Below are 9,211 nucleotides of genomic sequence, written 5' to 3'. Positions count from 1 at the left end.
CTGATGTAAGCAGAGTGAAGAATCTCAATAAAGCAATCTCCTACTCTGCATCCAGTCTCTCTAACGTAGAGAAGGCTACAAGGGTGTAGCCTTTGTCAGGGATCTCCCAGAGGCCAACCATTTCAATTCTGCACCCCCACACCCATCCCTGTTCATGGCCTCTGTAAATTGGAGGAGCAACACCTAATTTTCTGTCTGGTCACTCTCCAACCAGATTGCATTAATATTGATTTCTCCAATTTCTGCTAGCCTACTCTCCATTCCTGTCTTCTTTCTTCCAGCTCTCCATCCCCCTCCCCATTTGCTTAAGTGCCCTCCCTATGAGGCCTGTGACCTTAATACACCATGAGACAGAAAAAGAAAAAATATTTACACAAAAAAAAGTGAGGTTTCAATAATGCAGTCCAATCTTTTGGTATTCCCAGAGTTTGTCTCGGAGGAATTTTGGGGAGGTTCAAGAGCCCGGTAGCTGTGGTGCTGAGAGGGGGTGGGGGGGGGGGGGTGCGGTGAGTGTGGTGAAAGTAGTCTTGAACTTTAGGTACTGGACTTCAGGTTTCTACATCTTTTGCCTGAAGGTAACTACATGAAGAGATTCTGATCAGCCTGAGGAAGTGCCATGCAGAGATGTCTTCAATGGTCAATACCTGTGATGGACTTAATTAGGTTTGCAACTTTCTGCAGTCTTCCGCATTCCTGTGTACTCATTTCCAAACTTCATATCTGTTCAACCGATACTGGATACTGGCTCACTTTGACCTCTAAATACAGGAAGGTTGGAATATGATTTAACAGCATGCTCACCTAGTCCAGGAGAGCTCATTACTTGAAAGTTGCCTGTCAAAGTTATTGGGTCTTGTTAGATTCCTGGAGGCTGTCATTTATATACACCTATTTATAATTAACTCAGCCAACAAGACCAAGTTATAAAACTATTTTTAAACAAAGTAAATAAATGCATTATCCATATTTTAATCCCTCTATGATTTTTACATCTGATTTGTGATGTATGCAAATCCATCAACTGGAGGAATCATGGTGAATCAGAGAGGGATGGCAATCCTTAGATGTGCTCCTCTTGCCTAGCACATTCAATTTAAACCCATGGCTCTTCTGTGTGATGCTGTTGACAACAATCTGCCTTTACTATTCTTATTTCAAGATTCAAACCCCTCACTAATTTAGTAATGTAAATGCATGTCAAGACATTTCAAAGGGAAGTAAATAAAGTATCTTGCAACAAGCAGCTGCATCTAAAGAATATGACACAACTGATCAAAGCGAAGGACACGTGAACTCTGAGCCCTAGACAGATGACCCATTGACCCCAATGCTTTTAGTCTGTCTGTCAGCTACATAGTGGCATGCAAGGATCTGTTTGTCCTTGACAGAGCTGAAAAAAAACTGAAAGCATTCAAACTGAAGAAATTTTGGCGTCATATTCTATTACCCAAGGAGATTATTTGCATGGAAAATGAGTTAAGATGGAGCCAGTTTTAGACACCTTCCTTCAACAGAGCTTTCTCCTTATTTTGCCACACCTTATTCCTCACCCGAAGGAACTCAATAAATGAATCTGATTTGTGACAAACATCAAATAATTTTATTTTCCATTCAAATGTATACATTTAGAGGAGTGTCATCCATCTTTGGGAGTGACACCTGGCAAATTTATGAAATGGAAAGGAAGAAAGTTTGGATAAAATTGAGCCTTATTTTCATGCTGACAGGTGAAAGACAAGGACCCAACCCTCCCTACAATATCATAAATGTTACACATGTGTGCATCACTTGATTTTAAAGGACATTTTTCAGTACTCTGTAAAACCCAGAAAATTTAAATGCTTGTGTGTGCACTGGCAACTGATGTTATAAGATGGTAGGATACATTGCAGCCACTGGAGGGTAATGGCATGGTGTATAGTGGGGTACACATCCTGAAGGTTGTGGGTTTAAGCAGCATAGCAGAGATTTGAACTGAAGCCGGAGCTGCCACAGAAATACTGAGGAAGTTATGCACCATTGGAAATTGTGTATTTTAGACCCATTACATTTAGGGCCCATCTATCTTTAGTGAACATTCATGGATCTCAAAAGAAAAGTTCATGGCCAAAATTATCACTCAAGAAATTTCATCAAGACTGTTGTGAGGTTTGCTGTACACATTCGGATGCATCTTTCTCAACATATTAATGACCAGACAACAACAACAAAAACCCCATGCAATTACAAGAAATCCAATAGATAGTCTTTTAATTTATCCCTTCCCATTATCCCTTCATGTGAAGCAGCAATTCAGTTTCTCCTTTTTCAATATTTGTGCATTAAAACCAGTGCTGACATGTGGTCACATCTTCAAAGGGAGAACAAAACACAGATTTGGTGCATACTCCGGTGAGCACCTTCATTTAGTCAGCAGGCACAAAAGTTCGTTCGCTCCGTAGCACCTCTACCCACCGAACACCTCTTTCAGTGCTGCCACCTGAACGTCCCTTCGCAAACAGTTCTAGAGCCGCATTCTCCCGGCGATTCCACCTGAAAGCGGCTTTTAAATCCCACCCGTGGCCTCTTCCAATGAGGCCTAATGCAACCGTAATTAACAGCTATCTGAACACATTGAAGCCTTCAATATCATATGCAACATTTTCAAGCTACTTGTATTATTTGGACAGTTCTGCTGGTTATCCTTCTGTAATATCCCTTTACAGATGATACTTGACCTGCTGGTCATTCATAATATTGTCCTTTTGATTTTGGTTGCCTCTATCGCTCTGGCCTGCATTTCACAACTTTAATTTGCTCCTCAGCTCATTTCCTCTTCCCCACTATCCTTGTGAATCTATCAACCAAACAGCATTGAAAATAGTTCATCACCATGTCAACCCCAACCTCATCCTATCAGAAATATTCCTTTTATCCTACCCATCCCTCTGCCAGCTTATCTGCAATTTATCACCTTTCCAGTTCTGATGAAGGATCTTTGATCTGATGTGCTACCTTAGTCCTGCAAAAGATGCTGTCTGACTGCTGTATGTTTCTTGCATTTTATGCTTTTACTTTAACAGTGTACTTCTTGAACTCAGAAATGCTTTACTGCAGCTTGATGTCTCCAAAATACGAAAGGAAAAGCAACCCAACAATAATTTACCAACACTTCATGAATATACAAACCAGAGGCTTAGGAAATTGCCAGAAAAAAAACCCAGCAGACCCAAGGAATAGGAGCAGCTTAGAATCCCACAAAAGGAAATTGATTCAGAGCAAAACTAAAGTACAAGAGCAAACCTACAAGGAACACAAATATGGACTGCAAAAACTTCAGCACACACCAAAAGAAGAAGGCCAGTGAAGGGAAATATAGGTTAGTCTTCACAAAAAAAAAAGGCAAATAATTTCCCTGATAATCTGCATTCCAGAGTAGAAAAATAAGTCACTTGGGAAATGGTTGATGCATTGCTCACCATCTTCTAAAATTCTATAAATTATGAAATCATTCTTGTAGATTGAAGGGTGGCAAATGCAAGTTTATTATCTAATAAAGAAGGGGAAAAAGACCATTTAAACAAACTAGTTAGTTTAAAATCAATAATAGTAGCAAAAGTGCTAAAGACTATTATAAGGCACTTAAAGCATACAAAAGTGAAGTTGCTTGGATCGTTCCCATTGGGGTTTGAATGGAAGGTAATCATATTGAAACATGTAAAATTCAGTGGGCAATTGACATGCTGAATGCTAAGAAAATAAGGAATCACTCACTTAGATTGAGATGAGGAGGAAGACTGACAGATATTTGAAGTGTAAGGGAGTGATAAGGTAATGGGAGAGACTGGGATACTGCTGATGAGGCCAAGAATGATCCTACTGAATGGTGGTGTACATTTGAAGGCTTAATTGACACATTCCTGCTCCTGGTTCCCACGCTCTTTTTTTTAAACTGACTTGTATTCCATCAATAACACGTCAGGGAATACTACCATAATTGGCTTTTTGACCCAAAGAAGCGCAAGTCTCTTCAATTTCATTTTTAAAACATTTCCTTACAGAAACTCAAGAAACACAAGTACTTCAGTACATTCCTTGTTAGAGTTGCACTCAAATCTCTCTGCTTCCCCCCCCTCACAACCCCCCACCTACCTTACAATCAATGGTGAGAGATTTTGCATATTTACTTCATTTTATTCTGTAGACTTCTGAGCCAACACTTTCTCTACCCTATATATATTTTCTTCTAACCTTCCCTTAATACTACCACCACAAATTTCAATTTTTTTTGGTCCCTTATATAGCAAGTATCATTGACCATTCAACACCTATGTCAGTATTAATCCAATTCTCAGTAATTTTTCATTTATTCCTTTTCAACAAGAGGTCATTTCTGCAGCCCCATGTTGACTCAAAGTCTTGTTGACTTTGAACAGAGTAAAGAGTTCCTTTGTAATTAGGACCATCTTGCATTTGCTGTCAAAGTTGCTGAAAGTCAATTTCTTAAGAGTTGCTTCAATCTGCTTTCATTGGGATAAAATTGGCATCAGATGGAGTAGCAACTTTGTTATTTCATGAAGAGCCCAGATTGGTCACTTAAAAATGTACTAAATCAACTTTAGTGGAATTCAAAACAGGATGAAGTTAAAATGTAGATGATATTTTTTTTAAAAACTATTTGCAATTGTCCCTTTTGCATAAATGCTTTAATCTGTGTCATGTTTTAAGCCATGCAAATCAGGTTTAATTCTGGCCTGCGTGGAAAGAAAATACAAGTAAATACTAATAGAGCTTTGTGACCGCTGTAATGTAGGAAATGCCCCAATTTGTTCATAGCAAATTCTGATTAACACTATACTGTAGTGATAAGTTCATGTTTATTGTCATCTGATTGTAAGAGTACAACCTAAACAGTGTTCTCTGGTTCTCAGTGCAAAACACACAATCACATAGCCAGACATAACACACATACAGACAAACAATACATATGGAGGACAAGTATTCATATATAAAAATAAATATGGTTTCTTAAATGAAACATATCAACTTTTGTCTGAGTGATGACATGGACCCATTCCAGTTCACCTATTGTAGAAACAAGTTTACAGCAGATGTCATCTCACTGGCTCTACAAAAAGCCCTGGAACACCTTGTCAGCAAAGATGCATACATCAGGATGCCCTTTATCGACTTCAGTTTGGCAATTAACACCATCATCCACTCAAAACTGATCAGCAAACTCCAAGACCTGGGAGTTAATACCCCAATGTGTAATTGGATCATGGATTTCCTCATCTCCACACCATAATCAATGAAGATTGGTAAGAACATCGCCACAATCTCCATCAGTACCAGAGCACCACAGGGCTGTATCTTAATCCCCGGCTCTACTTGCGTTACACCTATGACTGTGTAGCTCGGTAAGACAATAAAACCACCTACAAATTTGTGGATGATACTACGGTAGTGGGTTGTATAAAGGAAGGAGATAAGTCAGCATAAAAGACAAAGATTGAAAACTTGGCTGAATGGTGGACCTTGCACTCAATGTCACCAAAACTAAGGAACTGATTGTATACCTCTGGCTTTCCTTTCCTGAAGTCAACAATCTAGTAATCATTGGGGGAAATCAGAGGTGGAGAGGGTAAGCATAGTTAGGTTCTTGGAGTCACTATCTCAGAGGATCTTTCCTGGACCCAACACACCAATGGCATCATGAAGAAAACACGTCAACATCTCTCCTTCCTCAGGAGTTTGCAGAGGTTTGGTATGGCATTGGAAACCCTGGCAAATTTCTGAAGATGTGTGGTGGAAAGTGTGCTGACCAGCTGTATCATTGTTTGGCATGGGAATACGATAGCCCTGAGCATAAAGCCCTCCAAAAGGAGGTGGTCACTGCCCAGGACATCACAGGCAAAACCCTCCTCACTATTGAGTCCATCTACAGGGAATGCTGCCATCAGAGGGCAGCAGCAATCATCAAAAACCCATTCCACCCAGAACATGCTCTGTTTTAGCTGCTGCTATCAGAAAAGTACCACAAGACTCGTACCACCAGGTTTAGGAACAGCTGCTACCCTTCCACCATCAGACTCCTCAATGACAAACTCAAACTCATTTAAAGACTCTTACTTGTGCACTTTATTTCTTTTGTTCTCTTATTTACATTCGTTATCTGTTTACAGTTCTCATACTTGTTTACTTGTTTACACTATGTACAGTTTATTTTTTACACTATCAATTAGTGGCAATTCTATTGCTCTTGCAGGAAAACGGAATCACGGATTATATGTGATGTCATGTATGTACTCTGACAATAAATCTGAAATACGAGAGTCTCGGATGGTTAGTGTGAGCAGTTTGGCTTGGTCGTTCAGCATTCTCACTGCTCATGGAAAGAGGTTGTTTCTCAGCCTGGTGGCTGACTCGGAGTCATACTCCTCCATCTCTTTCCTGACAGGAACAGCTGAAAGATCCTCCATGCAGGATGGAAGGGTCCTCAATGATTTTGTGCGCCCAACAATGTTGATGGGGGGGGGGGGGTGCTCCAGTGATCCTCTCTGCCACTCTTTTAGTCCTGTGGATTGACCTTCGATCCATTTCTCTGCAGCAACCATACCACACTGTGATGCAGCTGGCCAGGACACTCTTGATAAGACTCCTATAGAAGGTTGTCATGATGGTGTCCGGTAGCCTTAACCACTTCAGTCTTTTCAGCAAGTGTAGTTGCTATTTTACCTTTCTGGCAAGTGAAAAGACATCGTGTATCCACGATGTCACTTCTTAAGTGTACCCCAAATAACTTGGTAATAACCAGATAATCAATTTTTAGTAATGTTGGTGTGTTGCAAGAATGGTCAGGACTCAGGGGAGAATGCATCATCTTGTTTTGAAAATGCCTTAATGCTTTTCACATCCGAAGAACAATGAACACATTCTCAATGCAGCTGCTGTAACAGTAAAATACTTCCTGAGAATGATGATCTTAAATTACTGGAATGAGGTTCAGGATTAATACAGCAGACCATTTGATCCACGTTAGTTTCTTGCGACTCAAACCAGTCAGCCCCATTCCCATTTGCAGCCCTGTAATTTTTCCCCCCCCTTTGAGGATCCAGTTCCTTTTTACAAACCACCACCCATTTAAGCAATGCAATCCAGATCATAACTACACGGTGCATAAAAATGTTTCTTTCATGTCACCAGTGTCCCTTCTGCTCATGGAGAATTTCCTTTTATTCACTTCATCTGAACATCAAGATTCATAACATTTCTACACATGATAAAACAGACCATTTTCCAATTGGTGGAAGGTCAAAATCATTAGGAGAACATTGGCAGAATAGAATGTAGATTAACCAGAATTATGCTGAGACTCCAAGAGTTAAATTACCTGGAAAGTCTGGCTCAAACTCAACCTTCCAACTCAGAGGCTAATGTGCTAACCAGGGAACCAATGCTAAGACATCGGTGATAAAATTAATGACTGATTCTTCGCCTGAGAGACAATGACAATCAGCTTACAGTGTGCAATTTGGTGTTGTGATCATCTGATTAGCAAACAGAACTCAAGAGCACATCAATAAAATTAATGCAACATTAGTAATGTGGCACATTTGATTTTTCAGAAGGATGAAAGATTTTTTTTGAAGCCACTTCATTAAATCACATTTCAATCTATATATTTTTAAGTGCGCCTGGGAACAGTTGCTGTTGACTTTACAGGAACTACAATAATTTTGTGATTATTTGATCAGTTGATGGAAGCCATACAAAGTGCTTGGAAATCTTGGCTGTATTCCCCACATCAAATTGTAGGCACTGTTAACTTTCAGAAGCACCAGATTAATGAAACACTAATAAACTTTTTTCTAACTTCATGATTTTCATGATCAAAAAAAGATCAAGGCATATTAACATATTATAATTTTTTTCATCAATTATATTCAACTCGGGAAAAATTAAGGAAATATTTTACTTCTTTGGATATATGTTTTAGATGCCATAAGGATGTGGGGTTTTTTTTTACATATTCTACTTGGTCAGGTGAAACCTTTTTGGAATAGACGCAAGGATTTTTTAAGAAGTTATTTTGAAAGTGACATTTTCATTAGATCCAGAGAAGGTTTACCAGAATGTTACCTGGGTTTAAGCATCTAGAGTAAAGGGCGAGATTGGACAGATTAGGTCTTTATTCTTTGGAGCGTAGAAGGTTGAGAGGGGATTTGATAGAAGTATTTAAGATTATGAAAGGGATAGACAGAGTGGATGTGGATAGACTATTTCCGTTAAGAGGAGGAAAGAATAAAACAAGAGGACATGAGTTAAGAATTAAGGGGCAGAGGTTTAGAGGTAACATGAGGGGGAACTTCTTTACTCAGAGAGTGGTAGCCGTGTGGAATGATCTTCCGGGAGAAATAGTGGCGGCGGAGTCAATTGTATTATTTAAGAAAAGGTTGGACAGGTATATGGATGAGAAGAAGATTGAGGGTTATGGGCATTGTGCAGGGAGGTGGGACTAGAAAGGGGTGTTTGGTTCGGTGCAGACTAGAAGGGCCTAATGGCCTGTTTCCGTGCTGTAATTGTTATGTTATGTTATGTATTTTTGTTGGGCAATATTAAGAGGATTAGTTTAGAATTAAAATTAAATAGATTTCAAATTGCTTTTTTGAGATTGGCATTAGCTGTGGCTAGAAAATGTTTGGCAAGAAAATATTTGGCAATTACTTGGAAAAATGAGACTGATTTGAATATTCAGAATTAGCATATGGAGTTGAGGTCTTGTATTCCATTGGAAAAGATTAAAAAAAAAGATAATAATCACGTAAATTATGTTATCATAAAACTCGGAGCCTCTATTTGGATTATATGGAGATGAATTATTAAATCACCTTGCTGCACAGTAGTGGTGTTACGCCAAGCCATGGTAAACAACTGACGAATTTTGTTGTTATGGGTGATCTCCTTTTTCCTTCTTTTGGGGTAGGCTAGAGGTGGGTGTTGTAGGGGATTAGTTTTAAAACATCATGTATGTATTTTGTGCATTGTTCTTTAAGTTTTGTTCATTAATTGTATGTTTCAAGAGATGGATCATGATTCAATAAATAAAATTCTCCCCCCCCCCACAAAAAAAAGACATTAACACTAGCCAATAAAGCACATACTTTCTTCATTAGAGATGCCCAGTGTCGCCAGAGGGTTGAATTAACAAGAACATCAATCTGGAAACTCA

Source organism: Narcine bancroftii, chromosome 8, assembly GCF_036971445.1.
Source record: "Narcine bancroftii isolate sNarBan1 chromosome 8, sNarBan1.hap1, whole genome shotgun sequence".
NCBI lineage: Eukaryota > Metazoa > Chordata > Chondrichthyes > Torpediniformes > Narcinidae > Narcine > Narcine bancroftii.
The sequence above is the reverse complement of the archived record's forward strand: the minus strand, read 5'-3'. Positions refer to the sequence as shown.